The 23367-nt window shown below is 33.6% G+C and overlaps 1 pseudogene; it reads left to right on the forward strand.

The window, feature by feature from the left end:
- Positions 1 to 17908: 17908 nt before the first annotated feature.
- LOC112470240 lies at positions 17909 to 18027 on the forward strand (annotated as a pseudogene).
- Positions 18028 to 23367: the final 5340 nt, after the last annotated feature.

The raw sequence follows: 23367 nt of genomic DNA on the forward strand, positions 1-23367 counted from the left end.
GAAATGACTGATTATCTTAGTAGAGCCAAAAAGGAGGAAATGCCAGCTGACAACACTTGTTTTACAAAGGCACCAGTTTAAAAAGTGTACAGTAGTTAGTATTTTAAATGCATCCTGTTCATTCTCGAGATACTGCCTTATCTTTAAGAGTTGGTTTAGTTTTAGTGTTTTATTTTTCCTTGTCTCTACTGTACAGGGATCTCAATCAGCTTATTTGCTATTGTGGTTTTACGTTATTAGTGTTATTTCTTTCAGAGAGTTGCTAATTGTTATGCCAAGGCAACATTGTTGGTAAAGAGGAATGGGAGTTTCCGAAGGAAAGTAAAGTAGCAGAATTTTATTGTCTCAATTTCCCAGACTAGAAAGTCCCATCTTCCTCCCTATTCTCCCTCATCCTCCACACCTGATCTGTTACCATGTTCTTTAAATTCTTTCTCAGCCTTCTCTATCCATCTTCCTCATTTTAATTTCTTTGCCATTGATTCAAGTCAGTTGGTAATCATCTCTCAACTGAATGACTCTAAATCTAGAAACACAGAAGGGGTTACTGTATCTATATGAAGCCAACTCTTGGACAGGGGCTAATTGTCATTCTAGCTTCTGAAGTGAGTTCAGGCACTTAATTATTGCTCCTATTAACCCGAAGTGAACTGAATGGGGAAATAAACTAGTGGTGGATTGTGATGGTTCTTCTGTCCCTTTAAAAACCTTCCGTTCCCCCAATGTATATGTAATGATTATATTAATTCATGCAGTCAACTTTTTTTTGATGCTATTATGCATCAGGAGCTATTTTAAGCATAAAGATAATAGTCAACAAAGAACAAAACCAGAGACTTTTCTTGAAGAATCCATAATCTAATGATGGTAATATATGGATAAAATCATATCGTTATGTTATAGCTACATCTATATCTAGCTATTTTAATTATGATGGTCAATTAAAGGAAGTCCTCTGATGTAGTGACATTTGTACAGAGACTTATGAATGAAGTGATTGAGGAAGCCATATTCCTATCTGAGGAAAAAGTGTCCCAGTATAGCAATTGCAGTAACCTGAGGTAAAGAAATGAGGCCAGCATAACTGGAGAGGGGTAAGGAATGGGCAGGGTAGAAGATGAGGTCAGAGGTAGCTAGGAAAAAGATCACCAGGGACAATGTAGATTATAGTAAGAGATAAAGATTTTATTTTAAACGAGATGAGAAGCCTTTAGAGGTTTTGAGAATAGGAGTGACATAACGTGGCTAATATTTTCAAAGAATCAACATGATTACCATGAGTTAAAGCAAGGAGACTAGTTAGGAGATGATTTGTAATAAACCTGATAGATTTGATGGTGGCACCATGAATCTTGGTGGTAGGAATGGATATGGTAGTATTTCTGGTTGGATTGAATGTAGGGAGTGAGAGAAAGGAAGAAATCAAAGATAAACACAAAGAGTTTTAGGCCTGAGGTAATTAAAGATGGAATTAACTTTTACTGAGAAAGGGAAGACTACAGAAGGAGACAATTTGATGGGGAGGGGGGTCTGAGGATGGGGAAAATAAGAGTTTAGCTTTGGATATATTGTTTGAGAGATCTACTAGAAATCAAAGTAAAATAGGTAATAAATTACTGGAGTCATCAATTTAGGTGGGAGATTACAAAATATATACCTCAACTTACATTTTTTTTCCTAGAATCACTCATTTTGTTGTATAGTGTTGTTCAAGATTTCTGTCCTTATTACAAACCAAAACCACTCGTTCTTCAAAAACAAAATATACAGATGTATATAAAAAAACTAAAAATTAGTATCATTAGTATCATCGAATATTTTCAAAGGTTATCATTTGTCAACATCTCGATGTATATATTTCCAAATTGTATGTATGTGTATATATTACATATGTATTAGTTTAAACCATATGGAACTACTGCTATTCAATCATTTTGACCTATAAAAACAACAATTTCATATTTCAGCCTAATATATAGAGATATTAACACTATAAAATAGAAATGTGCAAAGCATATTTATCTATGCAGTTGTTAGATGCTTTGATTATTTCAACTGATTCTCTTATGCTGCACATGACATGACAAAGCTGGAATAACTGACTGACAATGAATTATAATGAAAGAAAACAGTGTTAAAAATCTGAAAACTTCAACAAAATACAATATATATGTAAAACATTAAGGGTTACAAAATAGCACCAGGCTGCACCAAAATTACCAATAAACAAAATAATCAGGACTAATTCATTTTTATACCATGGTTTTGACTAAAATATATTAGCTACCTTGTTTTCAGCCAAAATTATTTTTATTGTATTATATATTCAAGCAAGTTATGTGGATCTGATTGCAAAACCTCTAAAAATGCTAAAGCCAAAGCTTGACCTGAAGCATTTAAATAATTCAGAATTTTCTAATAGATTCTATACTAGGGCTCACACACACACCCACACCCACACATGCACACACACACATACACTGAAAAGGACAGTGTTCATGGGCCAACCTAAACCATGAAAATGCAGCCTGTAATGGAAGATCTTTATTCCAAGCTATAAAGCTGAATATGTACTATCTTCAAATTCTTTCACCCAACAACACAGTAATAACTCTTTTATTTTAATATGGCTTTTTAGAGAGCCATGTAGAGAGGTCATGCCTTTCTGGTTCTCTCTGGATAGTTTTTTATTGTTTCTGTTGAGGATTGTACCATAAATATAGGAAAACTCTTTCATTTACTTTAAAGCATTTTAATTGTGTTAATTGAATTTCGTGTGATTTTGATTGTTATAGATTCATTCAGCTCAGTGGTATTTTTATACCATTTTTGGAAGAACAACATTAAACAAATTGGGTAATATTGGTTGGTAGTCAACCATGATGTTAATGAGATTGAGTTTATGGGTTTAATACTTGCCTCAGTCATTTTGGGACTTAGTCAATAATCTTAGGTGTGTATGTTATTGGTTTTGAGGAGAAAGTATGTGTAAGCTAGACATCTATGTGTCAGGAAAAATTACCCACAGTAGATATCTCAGTTATTTGAGGATCAAATGTATGATTACAGCATGTGAAAATACTTTATAAACCATAAAGCACTAAATACATTTACAAGATTATTATAGTGACAAGATACAGCTAGCAGACATGACAAGAGAACAATTATTCTTTAAACTTTAGTCTCTTGTTTGCTGCTGTAGGTATTGTAGGGCTTTTTTTGTTGTTGCTTTACAAATGAAAATAATTTAAAAAAAAACCGTAGCGTGTACTATAAGGCAAAAAGAAACTAATAATATATATTTAAAAAGTTCTAGTCTTTTCTTAAAATGTCAATTTGAATGATTTATTTCATTAAATGCACTAATGACTTTTATAAACTTCCCGTTTCACATTTCTCTGTTTATCATTATAAACAAATATATATTTAGTGTTGGGTATGCATAAAGCATTGTGGAAAGTGTTAGAACTACTCATTTATAGTAACCAGATATGTATTAGCCACGTGGTATTCTTTTCTGTACATTCCTTTCCAGATCACTTAGCATCATGCTTTATTATTATTATCTACGTTTTTCAAAGGAAGAAACTGATGCTCAGAAAGCTTTAAATGAAATCTTGGTCAACATTACTGCTTATAATTGTTAGAGATTTAGCTCTAAACATTTTCTTACTTCATGTTTAGCCTAAAGGAAGTAAATATGGAAGTGAGAATGAATAGACCAGTTTTCCTGGAATATAGTTTTTAAAAAGGCACTAAAAGCAGCTTCTTTCAGAACTCAGATGAGAAAGAGTCAAAGGAATGCTAAAATTTTAAAAATTCATTCTATAAGCAATAGAAAGACATTTGGGGTTTTTGAGTATTGTGTGACAAGGAAAAGCAATGATTCAGAAAATTTAATTACCCATGATATTTGGAAAGGCTGAGAAATGGGAAAGTCTATTGAAAGGAAACAACTTAAGAGACTGCTACAATATATCACTTACTAGGTGGTAAGGACCTGAATTAAAGTATATAAAATTCTTAATTCCTCCCATGACCCTCAACTACTACCCACAAACCAAATATTCCAGTTTATTGTTAAGTTTTCTTAAGGACACTGATCATTTCCTAAAATAAATTATATTTTCTCCTATTAACATCTTACATTAGGGTGGTATACTTGTTACAACTGATGAACAAATAACAGACATGTTATTAACTAAAGTCCATAGTATACACTAGAGTTCACTCTGTTCTGTTTTGCACACTTCTGTGGGTTTTGACAAATGTATAGTGACATGTATCCATCATTACTGTATCATACAGAATAGTTTTACTGTCCTAAAAATCTTCTGTGCTCTGTCTATTCATATTTCCCTTCTTTCCTCTCTATCTTTTTAAAATTTATTTAAATTAGTTTCAAGTATACAGTACATTGGTTAGACATCTATATAGTTCATAAAACGATTCTCCCAATTGCTCCCTCCCTCCCCTGATCCTCCACCTAGCCAACATATTAATGCTAACCGCATTCCCTCTGTCATCTCTCCATCCCCGTGACCGACTATCAACTACTAATTTGTACTTCTTTAACCTTTCATCCCATTCTTCCAGCCCCCCAACCCTCTCCCCTCTGTCCGTCACCAAATTGTCTACTATATTTGTGAGTCTGTTTTTGATTAGTTTGTTCTTTTTGTTCCTTAGATTCTGCATATAAGTGAAATCACATGGTATTTATTTTTTTCTTTCTGACTTATTTCACTCAGCATAATAACCTCTAGGTCCATCCCTCCCTATCTTCTTCTCCCCAGAACTCTTGGCAACCACTGATCTTGTCGCCTTTTCTAAATGCCATAGAGTTGTAAATTGTAGCCTTTTCAGACGGGAGGATCCTCCACTTAGAAATATGCATTCAAGATTCCCCCATGTCTTTTCATGGCTTGATACCTCATTTCTTTTTATCATTAAATCATATTCCATCTTATAGATATACCACAGTTGGTTTATCTATTGACCTAACAAAGGGCATCTTGATTGCTTTCAAGGTTTAGCTTTTATGAATAAAGCTGCTGTAAACGTTAGTGTGTAGGTTTGTGTGGATATAAGTTTTCAGCTCACTTAGGTAAATACCAAGGAGTGCAACTGCTGCTTTGTATGGGAAGACTATGTCTAGTTTTGTAAGAAACTGCTAAACTGTCTTCTAACGTGCCTGTACAATTTTGCATTCCTCACATCATTTATACCTATCTATATAAAATCAAGATTACTTTTAAGATTTTTTAAATTAATTTCAAGTATACAGTACACTAGTTAGACATTTACATAGTTTATGAAACGTCCTCCTGATTGCTCTCTCCTCTGGCTCTCCATCTAGCCAATACATTAATGCTGACTGCATTCCTTATGCCATGTTCCCCATCCCCGTGACCATCTATCAACTACTAATTTGTACTAAGATTTTTTATTTATGATGTTTTTATTATGATTTTTTTTTCTGAACGAGTTTTGGTTTGGGTCATTTTGCAAAATTTCTAATCACTAATATTTATTGAGAAAAGACAGTCTCTCAGTTATAACTTTTCTTCATATTCATTTTAGAGCTTATAAATTATTGATATAGTTTCCTCTATTTTGAACTTCAAGTAAGTTATCAGAAGATATTAAATCAGAAATGAAATCAGAAGACACGGCTTATGTTTTAAAAGGATCTCTCTGGTTGATGGGTTGAAAGTCAACTCTTTGGGGACAAGAGCAGAAGAAGAAAGACCACATATTATAATAGAAGAGGTAATAGATGATCATAAGATCTAGGCTATTAACTCTGGAGATGATGTGCAGTGCTCAGGTTCTGGATTTAATTTGAAGGTAGAACCACTAGGATGTGGTAATGTAATGGATATGAAGAATGAGAGAAAGAAAATCTTATTGATGACTTCAGTAGTGTTGGCCTAAAAGATGTCAAGTTGCCTTCATCTGAGGCAAGTAGGGATGAGGGTCTTTGGAAAAGTCAATAATTCAACTCACACTTACAATATATGAGATCACTAGTAAATACTCAAATGAAAAGAGGAACAAGCATTTGGATTTACTGATTTTGAGTTCAGGAGAGTTCATTAGAAGGACCAAAATTTGAGAAACATCGCATATACATAGATATCAAAGCCATAGGATAGAAAGAGACTTCGAACATGAATATAAACACCTCCCCTTATAGCATACCTTTGGTTCCAAGAAGATGCATTCATGATCAAAGAAACTTACCCTATTATAGATCTGGCGAGAAATGGATTGATAGAAATAACTCCTCCTGTACTACAGCGAGGCTGTTTCTGAACTCTGTTCCAATTATCACTATATCTCAAAGTTGGACCTCTGGGCACTTTCTGAATAAATAAATGTCCTGGTTTCTCTTATACTATTCTACCCTCCCCCTCTTGTTTCTATAGTAACAATTTTAGATCTGCTATTCAGTGGTTCACCTTCCACAAGATGGTACATTAAAAACAGTGATTTATTTTTCATTTGGCCAATCCATTAAAAGATGAGGCCTGCTTCTTTTTAATTTGATTACAATACCTTGATTAGTAACTATGTCAAGTATGAAACAAATGTAACATTCAAACTGGTTTATTTGAGGGATGTTTAATGAAATGACAATTTACAATGTTACTACCCCCATGCCTGAAGAGATGAGAGTGGGAAGAAATTTCTAGAACCTAGGGACAGAGAGCCATGTGGAAAAAGTCAACTAGGTCTGGGGATTTGCAACCAGCTTAAGGAGATCTACAAGGAGGGAGCAGGAGGAATAAATACCCTAATCTCCTCCCATCTTCTGTCTCTGAATATTGTTACTTTCTGGTATTTTCAATTGACATCCAAAAAGATTCCAAAATGTGCATACAGGCCATACAGGTCAGCCTCCTGTAGTACAGAGCAGGGCAGCAAAGGTAAACAGTGAATCTGGAGTGTCAAGTGAAAGATATCCAGCTGAGTAGATTTTTAATAATTGTAAGAGTTAAAACATTTCAGGCTAGCATCATTTGATGAATATAGTACAAGTTTAATTTTACTCTCTTAAGTATTATTTCCCATTTACCTTACTTGAATGCCTCAATTTCCAATGCAAAATAGTCACCAACAGGATTTTTACATACAATTAACACACAACAGAAAATGGCAGAGAAAAGTAAACTATCAAATAACTGAATAAAGTTGAAGACTTTTTTGCATAATAATAGATCACTGGACTAAAACTACATAAGGCTAAGCCACTACTTACTAGTTCATAATCAATTTTCAGACTATATAATAAGGAATAAAGAGGTAGAAATTTAAAGCAGTTAAGGCAACAGTGTTAGATGCAATCTGCAAGATAATTATCTCATTAGGCATGCTAATTTAAATATAGTTGCAGGTTTTGAATGACGCTTGTCATGTATAGATTAAGAGGCTGCTAGACAATGATGGATTTTTTTTTCCTTTTAATAGGCTCAATTAAGTAAGATATTGTAAAATTCTTCTCAACTGCAATTTAAATTAGGAACAATAGTTTTTCATTATTTCATTATTTTGTAAAAACTATTACAGTGTGATGAGGTTTGATTAGCAAAACTCATATCTTACAAGATGGAAATTTTGTTTATTTTAAGATGCAGTTCTCTTGGTTACAAATAAAAAAATACAGCTTTTTGATGGGTTAAGTACAAATGAATAAAAAATAAAAATGATTTTCTTTGAGAATTCATATAAGACAAAAATATTGTAAATTATATTATGGAACATAAGGTCCTTTCAAAAACTAAATATTAATAAATTTGATAATATGTCCATCTCTAACTTAAAATTGAACATACTTTTTTCGACATTCGCAAAGGAGGAAAATAATGTGTTTGGCATGTTATTTATTTTTAAAAACTAAAACTGCTCTTAACTCTCATAATCCAAGAGGTTTAACTGTAATCTAGGCTGGGAGAAAAAAACTGGCTCAGACATATGGAACAGTGGAAGGAGCAAGAAATTGGTGGTGCCAAGGTTATGGGATCATCCAAGTTGGAGGAAAGGACCAGAAATCGAATAGGACTGGAACTCCACTTCTAGGAGTGGGGTGAGGACTAGCCATGGACGAGTCCTTCACTGAGACTAGGGGCAGTTACCCAGTTGATGAAGTCAAAGACAAAAAGATACCTTTTATCATTCTTTTGCCTATTGGTAAAAGTTACTAGTAGAATACATCAAGTGAATACAGGCAGAACTACTAGGCTGAGAAACTTTAGAAAGTTTTGTCATCTCGCCAGGAAAAGTACTGTGACCAGTTAAGGTTTTATCTGTGGATAAAAGGAACAAAAAATACATGACAGAAGAGAGAACTTAAAAATACCATACAATCCCATGACTAGTGGAAAAGAAAACTATAAATTTTATATATATTATTATATATATTATTTTATTATTTTACATATAAAATGTGTAATTTACCTTATTAATTGAAATGTTAAAATAAAATATAAAAGGATAGTGACTAAGCTAATAAAAGAGTATATATTACTCAAAAATGGATAGAGATATTTATGGGCAAGGGGACCTATAATTTATTGTCCTAAGAAAATATTAAATTCAAATGGGATGTTAAAATAACAAAAGATATAAATTTTTAAAATTTTTGTCAGTGAACCTAAAAAATAGTTCTATTCAAGTTATTTTCCAAAGTAATTTCTCAAAAATCATGTATCTGCATACATTAAAACAAGTAATCCTTTTAGTTATATTCTGAACATTAAAATTTAACATAGGTGAAATGATTATTCTTGTGATATATCCACATGCTTTTATCAGGTTTTAACTATTTATATTTCTAATAATGTGTCATTAGTATTTTTCTAAAGAATGTATTTTCCTATATTGTCTTGCTTTTTATTTTTTCCAAAAATTATTTGTGACTTCTTCAAAATTGCATTTGATAACTAATAAATTTTAAGTTGTTGACAACTTCAAATGATTTTCTCTGTAGACTTTAATAATTGTATTTTTAAAATTTTTTTTATTTTTCAATTATAGTTGACATTCAATACTATTTTATATTAGTTTCAAATGTACAGCATAGTGGTTAGACATTTAATTTATGGAATGATCTCTCCAATTAGTACCTACCTGGCGCTATGCATAGTTATTACAGTATTATTGACTACATTCCCTATGCTGTACTTTACATTCTCTTGACTATTTCATAATAACCAATTTGTATTGCTTAATCCATTCATCTTTTTCACCCAGTCCTCCAGCCCCCTCCCATCTGGCAACTATCAGTTTGTTCTCCGTATCTGTGAATCTGTTGCTGTTTTGTTTCTTTCGTTCTTTAGATTCCATATGTAAGTGAGATCATATGGTATTTGTCTTTCTCTGCCTGATTTATTTCACTTAGCATAATACTCTCCTGGTCCATTCATGTTGTCACAAATGGTAAGATTTCATTCTTTTTTTATGGCAGAGTAATATTTCATTGTATATATGTACCACCTCTTCTTTATCTAGTCATCTATTGATGGACACCTACGTTGCTTCCATATCTTGGCAATTGTAAATAGCGCTGCAGTGAACATAGGGGTGCATAGATCTTTTCGAATTAGTTTATAGAATTTCTTCGGATAAATATCCAGAAGTGGTATTGCTGGGTCATAGATAGTTTTATTTTTAATTTTTTAAGGAACCTCCAGACTGTTTTCCATAGTGGCTGTACCATTTTGCGATCCCACCAACAGTGCACAAGGGTTCCCTTTACTCTGCACCCTCGCCAACACTTGTTTTTTCATTTATTGATGATAGCCATTCTGACGGGTGTGAGGTGATAGCTCATTGTGGTTTTAATTTGCATTTCTCTGATGATTAGTGACCTTGAGAAACTTTTCATATGTCTGTTGTCCATCTGTATGTCTTCTTTGGAGAAATATCCGTTCAGGTCCTCTGCCCATTTTTTAATTAGAGTGTTTGTCTTTTTGGTGTTGAGTTGCATGAGTTTTTGTTTTATTTTTAATAAATTTTGTATGGTAACCCCTTACTGGATGTATCACTGGCAAACTCCCTCTCCTATTCAGTAGGTTGTCTTTTCATTTTATTGATAGTTTCCTTCGCTGTGCAAAATTTTTAATTTGATGTAGTCCCATTTGTTCGTTTTTTTCATTTGTTTCCCTTGCCTGGGGAGATATATCAGGAAAAATATTGCTGATAGCAATGTCAGAGAGTTTACTGCCTATGTTTTCTTCTAGTAGTTTTATGGTTTGGGGTCTTAAAATTCTTTAATCCACTTTGAGTTTATTCCTGTTTATGGTATAAGAAGGTGGTCTAGTTTTTTCTTTCTTTTTTTTTTTTTTTACATGTGTCTGTCCAGTTTTCCAAACACCATTTATTAAATAGATTGTCTTTACCCCTTTGTGTAGTCTTGCTTCCTTTGTCATAGATTAAATGACCATATAGGCATGGGTTTATTTTTTAGACTTTAATTTAGGAAAGTGTCTCTGTATAGGTGCCGAGGTACTTGGTAAGCTCAAGCTAATTCTGATAAATGGAAGATATTCTCAGGCCTATTTTTTCACATTGAAAGGTATAAATATTTAATTCCAAATTCACCTATAGTAACTTTCTTGAACAATATTTTCACAAGGCAAGACTTAACACATAAGTTCCTTCTATTATGCTTTTAAAAAATATTTCACTGAATTTAGATGCTATATAATCATATTCTTTCAACTTCTCTCCTTTTCAGGACAGAATATAAATTTTTTCAATTAAAACTATGAACTCCATCAAAATATTCTTCCCACACATCTAGAATTCTAGGCACAATTACAAAATTTCAAAATCAGATATTATACTTCTTTAAAACTCTCATTATTTAATTTTTTCTGTTTCTTCCTTGCTTTTATTTATTTTAATAAAAACTGTATATATCTAAGTTGTACAACATGATGATGCGATGTACATATACACGGTGAAATGATTACAACAGTCAAACTAATTACATTTCTCCTCCCACAGTTTCTCTTTGTTTGTGTGGTGAGAGCACCTGAAATCTTCTCTCAGCTCATTTCCATCTTCAACATGGCATCATTAACTAGTCATTGCGCTGCACATTAGATCTCTAGACTGATTCATCCAGTGTAACTGCAACTTTGTGCCCTGTGACCCACATCTCTCCCTCCCCCACCTCCCCACCCCTGGTAACCACTCTTCTACTCTCTGCTTCTATGTACTAGACTTTTTTAGATTCCTCATATCAGTGAGATCATGCAGTTTTTTTTTTCTTTCTGTATCTGGCTTATTTCACTTAGCACATAATGTCGTGGGTTTATCCCTGTTGTCGCAAATGGCAGGATCTCCTTTTTAAAGGCTGAATAATATTCCATTGTATATTGATACCATATCTTTATCCATTCATCTGTTGATAGACACTTAGGTTATTTCCATATCTTGGCTGTTGTGAATCATGACGCAATAAACATCGGAGCCCAAATATGTCTTTGAGGCACTGATTTTCATTTCCATTGGGTATATGCCCAGAAGTAGGATTGCTGCATTATATGGTAGTTCTATAATTAGTTTTTTGAGGAACCTCCATACTGTTTTCCATAATGACTGAACCAATTTACAAGCCCACCAATAGTGCACAAGGGCTCCCTTTTCTTCACATCTTTTTTGTTGTTTCTTGTCTTTTTGATCAGCGGTCTCCAATCTTTTTGGCACTAGGTACTGGCACTCCTTGAGTATCTAATGCCTGATGACCTGAGGTGGAGCTGAGGCGGTGATGCTAGCACTAGAGAGCGGCTGCAAATACAGATGAAGCTTCCCTAGCTCACTCACTCGCCACTCACCTCCTACTGTATGGCCCAGTTCCTAACAGGCCATGGATTGGTACTGGTCCATGGCCTGGGGTTGGAGACCCCCATTTTTGATAATAGCCATTCTGACAGGTGTGAGGCATTACCTCATTGTGGTTTTGAATTGTATTCCCCTGATGATTAGTGATGTTGAGCATCTTTTCGTATACCCATTGTATGTCTTCTTTGGAAAAATGTCTGTTCAGGTTATCTGCCCATTTTTTAATTGGGTTATTTTTTGATGTTAAGTTGTATGAGTTCTTTATATATTTTTGGATATTAACTCTTTATTGGATATATCATTTGTGAATATCTTCTCCCAATTTAGAGATTGCCTTTTCATTTTGTCGATTGCTTCTTTTGCTGTATAGAAACTTTTTAGTGTTATGTAGTCCCACTTGTTTATTTTTACTTTTGTAACCTGAGTTTTTGGTGCCAAATTTCAATAATTTCCTATTTATAAACTTTGTTTTTAATAATTGGAGTTTGTAACTTAAGTTCTTTTTTTTGCTCCATTTTGTGACTACAGTGATTAAAGATTTTTCTACTCATTTGGGACAAAATGCAACTGAATTTTAGAAGCATAATTTAGAAAAATGTTGCATTGACAACAAATATAGTCAACTGATTTTCTATGATACTTGAACAATAGATATCCATGTGCAGAAAAAGAGAGAGAATACCCACCCATATCTAACACCACATACAAAAATTAATTCAAAATGGACTGTAGAGATAAATGTAAACCTCAAATTGAAAAACAGAAGAAAACATAAGAGAAAAATCTTAATTGTCTGGGATTATCAAAGATTTCTTATATACAACACCAAAAGCATAATACATAAAAGGAGAAAAAAAGAAAAACTGGGCTTATGAAAGACACTGTTGAGAGGATGCAGATAGAAGTCATATTTCTGAAGAATGGTTTTTATCCATGATGTATGTATGTGTGTGTGTGTATACACACATATATATATATACATGTATATGTATATAAATGTGTATTTTCTCTCTCTCAAAACTATAAGAAAACAACCCAATGAAAATAAAATGGACAGAAAAAGTAAACAGGCACTCATCTAAAGAAGATAAATAGATAGGGGAAAAATACAGATGCTTATAATCACTAATCATTAGGGAAATAAAAATAAAAACCATGAGCTATCACTAAACATGTATTAGAATATCTAAAATTAAATAGTCTGGCCATACCAAGTGTTGACAAGATATGGATGGAACTACCAGAACTCTCATTCACTGCTGATGTAAAATAGCACAATCACTTAGAAAAAACAGTTTGGCAGTTTTTTACAAAGTTAAAAATACACCTACCATACAATCTAGCCATTCTACTTCTAAAAGAGAAGTTGAAGCATATATGCATTCAAAGACTTATGCATAAATTTCATAACAGCTTTATTTGTATTACCCTCAGACTGGAAAGTATCTAAATCTCCATTAACACGTGAATGGATAAATTAATCGTAGCATGCCAGTCAATGGAATAGTATCAGCAACAAAAAGCAATGAACTACTGACATGTGCAGCAACACTGATGGATCTCAAAATAATTATGATGAGTTAGAAAAGCTAGACACGAGAGTTATGTACTCTATGATTCTATTTATATAAAAATTCTAGAACATACAAACTAATCTACAGTGACAGGAAGCAGATTGCTACTAGCCTGGAAATAAGCAGTGAGGGACAAAAGGAAGAAAGTACAAAGGAGCATTAAGTAACTCTTGGAGGCCATGTTTATTATTTTGATTATGGCAATGGTTTCATAAGTGTATACTAATGTCAAAATGTATTCAAATTTTACAATTCAAATATGTGATATTTATTGTATGTCAAGTATATCACACCAAAGCTGTTAAAACTGCAGATTCAATCATTAAAACCACTGGTGAGGCAGGTAATTTCAAACCCTGAGACGATTAATGAATTTACTAATACAATTGATTACAGAAACATAAAAATGTGTGCATCTCAAAATATATCAATAAAAGAGCTAAAAGTTATTGGCAATGTGATCATAAGTATTTGAAATATTTATGTCATGCAGTGTGTTAATGCCTTTAATGTATGGAAAGTGTTTAAAGTATAAGCATGAAGTCAAAAATTATTAAAAGGTATGGATGTGAAAATCACTAGAAATAAAACAGAAATTGTCAATAAGCATATTTTTAAAATTATACCTCATAAATTATAAAAATGCACATTTAATAATAATAAACCATTTCTCAAATTGTCAAATACGTAAAAAATAATGTTAATATCTAATGTTCTCTCTGCAATGGCCAATTGGTTGTTCCTATATATTGAGGAGGAAATCAGTACAAATTCCTAGTTCCAGTTGTCAACATATCTCAAAGTCCTTAAAATATACTCTAATTGGCAGTTCTACTTCTAGAAAATTATTCCAAAAGTTATCATGGATATGTTCATTTACAAAGTTTTAACAAGTACAACGCTGTTAATATCCAAAAACAACTTATATACCTTCAAATAAAATAGTGATTGGGACAACTGTAGTGTGTGCATAGGATAGTATACATTGCAGCCTCCTATTTCTTGACATTCGAATATTATAGCAAAATGTTTGGAGTGCATGTTTTGAATGCATACAACCTGTGACACTACTTATTAATACCTTCATACCTTCGTTATAATGCTTAAGTTGTTTAACGTACCCAAGTCTATTCCTCCTTGTGCAAAAATGGTGATAATTATAGCACTTATCTTACAGTCTTCTTCTTAATGTTAAAAAAGGTAATAGATGAAACCTTTGTAGTGCAATGCCTGGCCCTAGCAGGGATCACGAATAGTGGCCATTATCTATCTTTAAGTGAAATGTTTAATACATATTTTTTATTTTTGTAAAAAAGTACACATAGGGGATTTAAGGTGGCATAGAAAGTAGTGGCTGTGCACGCCTCTTCTAGCGATTATATCAAAATTACAACAAAACTACAGAGCAACCAGTACATGGAGTCACCAGAGGTCTGGCTTTACAGAAGCCCTACAACTAGGTCACCTTAAATAACAGGTCATTTCAAAACTGTAGGAGGAGTGGAGACATAAAACAGCACGGTCCCATAACTGCATGTGGTGATCAAGAATTATGAGGGTTATCTTGGCTGCAGAGCCACCCCAGCCCAGAGTTCCAGGCCTGTGAAAAGATGTCCCCACGACCTCTGGCTGTGACAACTGGCGGAGGTTGCGGCTGAGTGAGACCGAAGGCTAAGGAAGTTGCACATCTTCCTCCAGCAGGGCCTGTGCCCGGCCTGACTTGCTAGCTACTCGCTCTGAGCTCCAGCTCCATACAAACGGGCTATCTTGGCTCCTGCTACGAACTTTCATAAAAATCTCTCACAGGCTCACAAAACCCAGAGAAGCAGAATCTGGCCTCAATGTGCCCTGTACCTCTTGCTGAGCAGCCCCAAACCCTGTACCAGTGGCATTCGGCCTCAATTTCTGAGTTGGCCCCTCAAGGTACCTATAAGCCCAGCACGGGTGGCAGCCATCTGTGGTGACCCTTACCAGGTGGCACTGGAGGTGCACAGGCTGTGGCTGAACTTGGCCTGCAGCTGGACCCTTCCCAGGACTGTGCCACTGGGCCCAACAGGACACCTTTATTACATAAAGCCACTCTGCTAAGACTGAAAGACTTAGGAGCCCTACCTAATACATAGAAAAAGACACGAGGAGGCAGCCAAAATGGAGAGACAGAGGAGCATGTCCCACATGAAAGAACAAAACAAACTTCCAGAAAAAGAATTCACCAAAATGGAGACAAGCAATATACCAGATGTAGAGTTCAAAACACTAGTTATAAGGATGCTCAAGGAAATTAGGGGAAGAGTAGATAAACTCAGTGGGAACTTTAACAAAGAGATAAAAGACATAAAAATGGAGATGGAAAACATAGTAGAGAGCTAGTCAGAAATGAAGAATACAATATCTGAGATGAAAAGTACATTAGAGGGAATCAATAGAATGGATGAAACAAAGGATCAAATCAGTGACATAGAGGATGTGGTAGCAGAGAACATTCAATCAGAACAGCAACAAGAAAAAGAATCCAAAAAACTGAAGATAGTTTAAGGAGCCTCTGGGACAACGTCAAGCATAACAATATTCATATCATAGGGGCACCAGAAGGAGAAGAGAGAGCAAGGAATGGAAAACCTGTTTGAAGAAATAATCATGGAAAGGTTCCCTAAGCTGGTGAGGGAAACAGACATACAACCCCAGGAAGTTCAGAGAGCCTCAAACAAGATGAACCCAAAGAGTCCCACACCAAGACGCATCATCATTAAAATGCCAAAAGTTAGATTCAAAGAGAGAATCTGAAAAGCAGCAAGAGAAAAGCAATTAGTTATGAACAAGGGAGCACCCATACGACTGGCAGCTGATTTCTCAAAAGAAACTTTGCAGTACAGAAGGGTTTGGCACAAAATATTCAAAGTGATGAAAACCCAGGACCTACAATCAAGAATACTTTACTCAGCAAAGCTATCACTTAGAATTGAAGGACAGATCAAGAGCTTCCCAGATAAGAAAAAGCTAAAGGAGTTCATCACCACCAAGCCAGTATTACAGGAAATGTTGGAAGGACTTATTTAAGAAGAAGAAAAAAAATGTATCAAAAATGTGAATAAAGAATGACAATAACTGCATGTCTATCAATGAATACTTCAAATGAAAAAGAATTAAATGCTCCAATCAAAAGATAAGGTGGCTGAATGGATAAGAAAACAAGACTCCTACATATGCTGCGTACAAGAGACTCACTTCAGATTAAAAGACACACAGACTAAAAGGAAGGGGAAAGAAAAAGATATTGCATGATGGACCTAGAGGGTAGCGTGCTGAGTGGAGTAAGTCAGTTAAAGACAAATGCCATATGATTGCACAGGTGTGTGGAATCTAAAGAACGAAATCAACAACAACAACAACAACAAAATCAAAAACAAACTCATAGATACAGAGAACACTTTGAGGGATACCAGTTGGGAGAGGGGTTGAAGGGGTTGTTAAGGAGAAAGAAATTATGAAGTACAAATTGGTAGTTACAAAATAGTCATGGAGATAGTACAGCATAAGGAATATAGCCACAATAACATTGTAATAACTATGTATGGTATCAAAGGGGCACTAGAGTTATTGGAGTGATCACTTTGTGAGTTATATAGATGTCTAAATAACTATGCTATACAACTGAAACTAATATAATATCGTATGCCACCTATAACTGCAAAATAAAAAATTATTATAAAAAAGTATAAACATGTTAACAGTAGTCATGACTCTTGGAGTTATACAGAATTTTCATATTATGTTTTGTTATTTAATTTTACAGAAAGCAAGCATAAAATGTTTCATTTAAAAATTCATTCATAAATTCATGAAAACAGATTTTTAGAAAATTCCTAAAATAATTTCAATGAAGATTAATAGTGTTTACTTTGGAGTATTTGGGACTACGACTAATTTTTCACATCTCTTTTACATTTTCAAAATTTGCTACGTTTATAAATAGAAAAAGACCATAAATATGAAATTTCTTAATATTTCAAATATTTAATTTGAAAATGCACTTAATTGAAAAAAAATGTGTATTTTTATTTTATTAAAGAGATAAATTAGTTGTTAAATGAATGTTGAAAAAGCCATATTGATTAAGTTCTCCAAAAAAGTAAGATATTTCATTAAAATTATAGGTTTTAATTCAATAAAATATTTTGGATTGACTTTAATAAATAGTTATCAATTTACATTTCCTCTGAACTTGTAATGATTCATGAGATAATTTGAAAAGATCGAGGTTCAACTGCCAATGAACTTGTTTCTTTATTTGTAAAATAGGGGTAGTGAATCATCTTAACTGTCACTACAGGATATTTCCATATAATAGAATATGGAAAAATGTCCTGATAAAAGAAATATCCTATAGAAATAGAATTTTTATCATGAAATTAATCAACTATTTGTTTCATATTGTTTTTATAAGTTGAAAGCATACCAAAAATTATTAATCAAGAACAAAAAAAGTCTATGGCCCTGCCACCCTGAATGAGCCCTATCCCGTCTGATCTCGGAAGCTAAGCAGAATTGGGCCTGGTTAGTACTTGGATGGGAGACCACCTAGGAAGACCAGGTGCTGTAGGCGTAAAAAAAAAAATAAAAAATAAGGGACTGTAAGATGACAAGGTCCTTGCAATCTGTGAGGTCAATCAAGGGTTGCCTCACCTAAAAAAAAAAAAAAAAAAGAACAAAAGAAAAAAAGAAGCCCTATCTGGATTAGTTAGGATAAAGATCAGATTCCATAACAAAGATAAAAATGTACAATAGCTAAAAGTGGACAGAAGTATATTACTTTCTCATGTGAGTTCAACATCCAGATTGGAGGTGGTGTGTCTCATTACCGTCCAGATATTCAGTGGTGAGGGCACTTTCCATGTTGGTGCTTATGCCATTCCCTAGCATATAGCCCTACTCTGTAGGGTGATAACCATCCGCGGCCTCATTTGGCTTTCGGGTTATGTGAAGGGAAAACAGAGGGAGTCCAGATCAAGCAAAAATTGCTTGTGTTCCTACTTTATTAGCAAAAATTTAGTTAAGTGGCTATACATGGCTGCAAAGGAGACTGGGGACTATGGTCTCAAGTTGGGTTGCCCTTATACAACCGGGGAGAAAAGTACAACAGATTTAGAGACAACTAGAGTCAAATGTATCACTCCACACTGCACATCTGGCCACTTACAAATGCTGAATCCAGTAATAAGACTTGAAGAAATTTCCTGGAATCATGATTAAATTTGCTTTGTGCCTAAGTCATGCTCTATGTCTTTTATTATGTGTGGATTGTCTTTATTGTAGAAGCTATATTTTAGCATAAGACAAAAAGAATAATTTTGACAAGTCTGCATGTTACAGGGGTTTCACCTCTTCTAGTCACAGAACTCTGCCCCATCATCAGGTTTCTTGCTTCTCAATTGCTCCCTGTGTGAAACTTTGTGAGAGCTATAGAAGAAATTAATGTTTGAAATTGGGTAACTTTGATAGAGTTTGTAAGGATAGGAAAAAAGAGAGTGGGGAGGGGGGAGAGATAGAAAGACAGAAGAGAGTGTTTGAGCTATTTCAGAGAAAAACACATTTTACAAAATGCAGCTTAAAGATTCAGCAAAATGCCCAAGAGGTAGTTTAATGTGCCTTAGTAATGGGAGGTTGCTTTTATACTGCTCATGAGGAAGCAATTCCTTTGTTAAAGCACTTTCCAGTTGAATGAGTATGCCCTGTGCTTAGGAGGCCTTACTTTCCTAGGAACTCATGTTCATTGCTTAAAATGCATGCCTGGAGACAGAGCTAACCTTGATTTCTCAAGGAAAAAAACATCCTCACCTTTGATTTGAAAAATGGACTTAATAGATCAACCCATTAAGTCTTTCATTATCCTTAGGTATTATTGCTAGGATTAGGAATAACCTCACACTATTCAAAACTCTCTCTGTTTAAGGAAGCATGTGGTTTGGGACAGAAAGTCTCAAATCTAATTTCAAAACATCCACGGCTGCTGTAAATTACTTTGGGTAGAAAGGTGGTAGCAGACAAAGTTGCTATGAAAGATATCATTTTCAATGTCATGGAGAGAATCAATAATCAAGGTTTGTAACATAAAGTTTCTTTTGGCACATACAAGAATGAAGAAAGGCTCTATAAATTCTCTAAGGTCTTCTATCTATTCCCTACAATAGGAATTAATAGTAAGTGAATAGGATGAGGGACTTGAAAAGATTACAATAATTCCTCCATGATTTGAAGAATGAAAAGTAATGGGAAGTTGTAAAAATGTGTTAGAGTCATTAAGCAGTTGTTCCAGAAGTTGTGAAAAATAAGGGTGGAAGAAAGCCATTATATTGAGAAATAAGACGTGCTTGTTTTGTATGTAAATGTTTTACAAAAATATAACATTCAAAAAACAAAACAAAAGAACATAAGAAAACTCTGAGAGGTATTGAATATGTCTGTTACCTTGATTGTGGCGATGGTATCACAGGTGTTTGCCTATGTCCAAACTCATCAAACTATGCACATTAAAGATTTGCAATTCTTTGTATATCAATTATACTTCAATAAAGCTGTTAAAAATATAACATATATGCAAAATAGTGCACAAATCTTAATTGTACAGCTTGATACATTTTCACTAAGTAAACAAACCATATAACCATCACAGAGATCAAAAAGTACAATATTACCAATATCTTTGGGGCCCCCTTGTGCCTGCCTCCACTCACTAAGTGCCACCATAAAAGTAAACACCATCCTGCTTTCTAACACTTTAGATTAGTGTTGCCTTGTCTTGAGCATTATATAAATGGAATTAAACAGTGTAAAGTTTTTGCCTGGCTTCTGTTGCTAAATATTACACTAATGCTCATCTATGTAATGGTCTGTAGCAGTAATTTTAAACTTTTCATTGCTGTATGTGTTCAATTATGATTTTCCTCAAGTTGTCTATTTTTTCAAGAGTTGATGTGCATTTAGATTGCTTTAGGTTTAGAAATCACATGAATAATACTGCCATAAACACCTTTTTATATATATTTTTGATGCATGTACATACATGCAGTACTTTAGTTATATACATAGGAATTGAATTCCTGTGTCAGTGAGTGTACATGTGCTCAGCTTTAGAAGATATTGCCAAAGAGATTTCCTAAGCAATTGTACCAATACTGTAAACTCCCAGGAGCAGAATATGAAAGTTCCAGTTACTTCACATCTGTAACAATCCTTGAAATTGTCAGGCATTTTAGTTTTACACGTTCTGATTGCCATGTGGTTATAACTTCTTTGCCTTTTAAATTCTCATATAAATTTTCATTTAAGCATATAAGAATAGGTCGATCTATATATGATTTGGGGGCAGTAAATTAATTATATAAAGTAAATAAATATAATCAATCATTGCAAATATCAAGCATTCTATAATTTTATGTATATACTCTTTCTGTATGTTCATTCTATCTATATATAATCTATGCACACACACATACTTTCTTTTTCTTGATATATATGGAAAAATTGATTTTAGTTGGTGACTTACTTATATACTTTATCTTAATAGCAATTTATTCATCTTAGTAGACATTTTATGACCTTCATTATCCCTCATTTAGGAATAAAATGAAACATTTTCTATATTTCCAATCCACTGAATTGGTTATATCATAAAATATAATCAAATCATTGAGAGAAACAGTTTAATAGCACATGCTGGGTCTCTAGCATAAAGTTTGGTTCAAGAAGTTTCTTTTCCATTTAAGGAGTTGGGTTATTATGCTACAACTAATGAGAAATTAATAGATTTTTAAAGTTCTGCAAGCAATAAAGACCTTATACCCCACATTATTTTTAATTATAAAATATTATAGTTGAGTTCCTTCAATGTTGATCTATAAAACAAAGGTATAATTTTAAATAGATGTAAATCTCTCATTAAAACACAAGGAAAATTCAGTTTATTCCTATAAATGGTTCAGAAATTAAAGCCTGTAATTTAACACTCATAGATTTACTGCTAAAGAAACAGTTAATACAAAAATTAAAATATCCTTATGTTTCACTATGTTGAGACCTCCTTGAGAGAAAGGAACTAGAAATTAATTATCAATGTTTGCATAGGTTTAGAAAGAATCTTAAAAATAACAAGATTAATAAGTGTTTTTTGAATCATTTTCATTCTTTGTTATAACACAGTGTAATAATAAGGTGGACTAATCTATGCAGCCCTCATATGATCTAAGTTTAGAATCACTGAGTATGGAAAATGGGCCCACAGATTAGAACTCAATAAATTCATTTATCCTTTGAACAAATGTTTTAGCAGATGTGATATAACCAAAGGCAAGAAATCTTCTTGGTAGGGCTTATTCTCTTGCAATTCTGCCATCATCATGAGAAGAGATGGGGTCTCGGAATGAACGTCCATTCAGTAAAATGGAGCAAGCATCCATATCCAGCAGAATGTACAATTTGAAGCAGTCAGGGGAGATCACCCAATTCATAATCAACCTGCATACCCATGAGTGTGAAAATAAATGATTATGGTTGCATGTCGCTGAGTTAGTTATTCAGCATTGTTGTAGCAATAGATAATTGTTAGAATTCTTAAAGGCAGACCCCATGTTGAATTCAAGATTGTCTATAACACTTATCCAAGTGCATATAGTAGGGAATCAATAAATGATTATGGAGTGAAATATATGAAAAGACTTATTTTCAAAAACATAAACTTTGAGGACTTTTATCTCAGTTTTTATTATGATAATTTAAAGACAGAAAAGTTGAAATAATTGTATAGGTAACATTCATATACCTATCACATAAATGTGCAAACTTAACATGAACTTTCAGATGCCATTTATAATAACTAAACAAAACCACCTAGATGAAAGAATGTAGCAATAACTTAAGAATCTAGGAGAACATTCATGTACTTCCCCCCCCCCCCGCATAAATTGTGGTTATTACATTGTATCATAATTTCTTTTTTATATTTCTTAAAAAACTCAGGAAAGAAACAGAGCAAGGCTAGTGTCCTGAAAAATGACCGCTCCATATATTCTCTATTGGAATTTTAGAAAGATTAATTAAAATAACTGGCGAATTGTACAACTAAATCTCATCTACATAATATTAACAAAGTATACAGTTTAGTAAGGATTGTTTTTGTCATTCACTATCTGTTCCTGGCATAGTTCTCCAAAGAAATGGCCAAATTAATCATTTTTATGCAAGGAAGAGGGGATCATCTTCCATGAAGTGGCATTAAGCCAGTCTAGCCAATTCTGGGCCTCCCATTAGACTTAGGGTCTTTTCTAGACCCAGACTAGAATGATGAAAGGAAAGAAGTGACTTGCATTTCATAGCTACACACATGTCCAGCAATAAATAAAGACTTTCATGTGTACAAAGTAAAGTAAATGGATTATAAAGTTGAAGCAATATATCTGGGCTGGATGAATCTCTCATCCAGAGATGCTGTGTGTCTCTTCTATACTATATGTATTTGTTCTTATATTATACTGTTTGAGCACAACAAACATGCATTTAACTCATACTAATTCAAGTATATATACTCAGGACAATTGAGAGGAATTGAGGAATGAGAGAGAAAAAATATTAAAATAGTGCCTATGATTCTGTTAGTGATTCCATTCAATCGGATGTGCCACAAAGTAAGGATATAATAAGAGTTACACATCTGATCTTCCTTTAATCCACTCCATCCCTGAATTCCTCTATCTGGGTAAGCTTCTTGCTATCACAAGAGGATTTCCAGTGTTTAAAAATACACATTTGTGTTCATTTAGTATGACTTTTAAATATAAGCCAACTGCTTAACGTTGCCTAAACATTTGAGCATATGAATACTATACTTTTATATTATTCTAAGCCAAAATAGAGTCAGACTAATTATCTTACATTAAAAACTAAACAGGAA

The sequence above is a fragment of the Pteropus alecto genome, unplaced genomic scaffold, assembly GCF_000325575.1.
Source record: "Pteropus alecto unplaced genomic scaffold, ASM32557v1 scaffold659, whole genome shotgun sequence".
Lineage (NCBI taxonomy): Eukaryota > Metazoa > Chordata > Mammalia > Chiroptera > Pteropodidae > Pteropus > Pteropus alecto.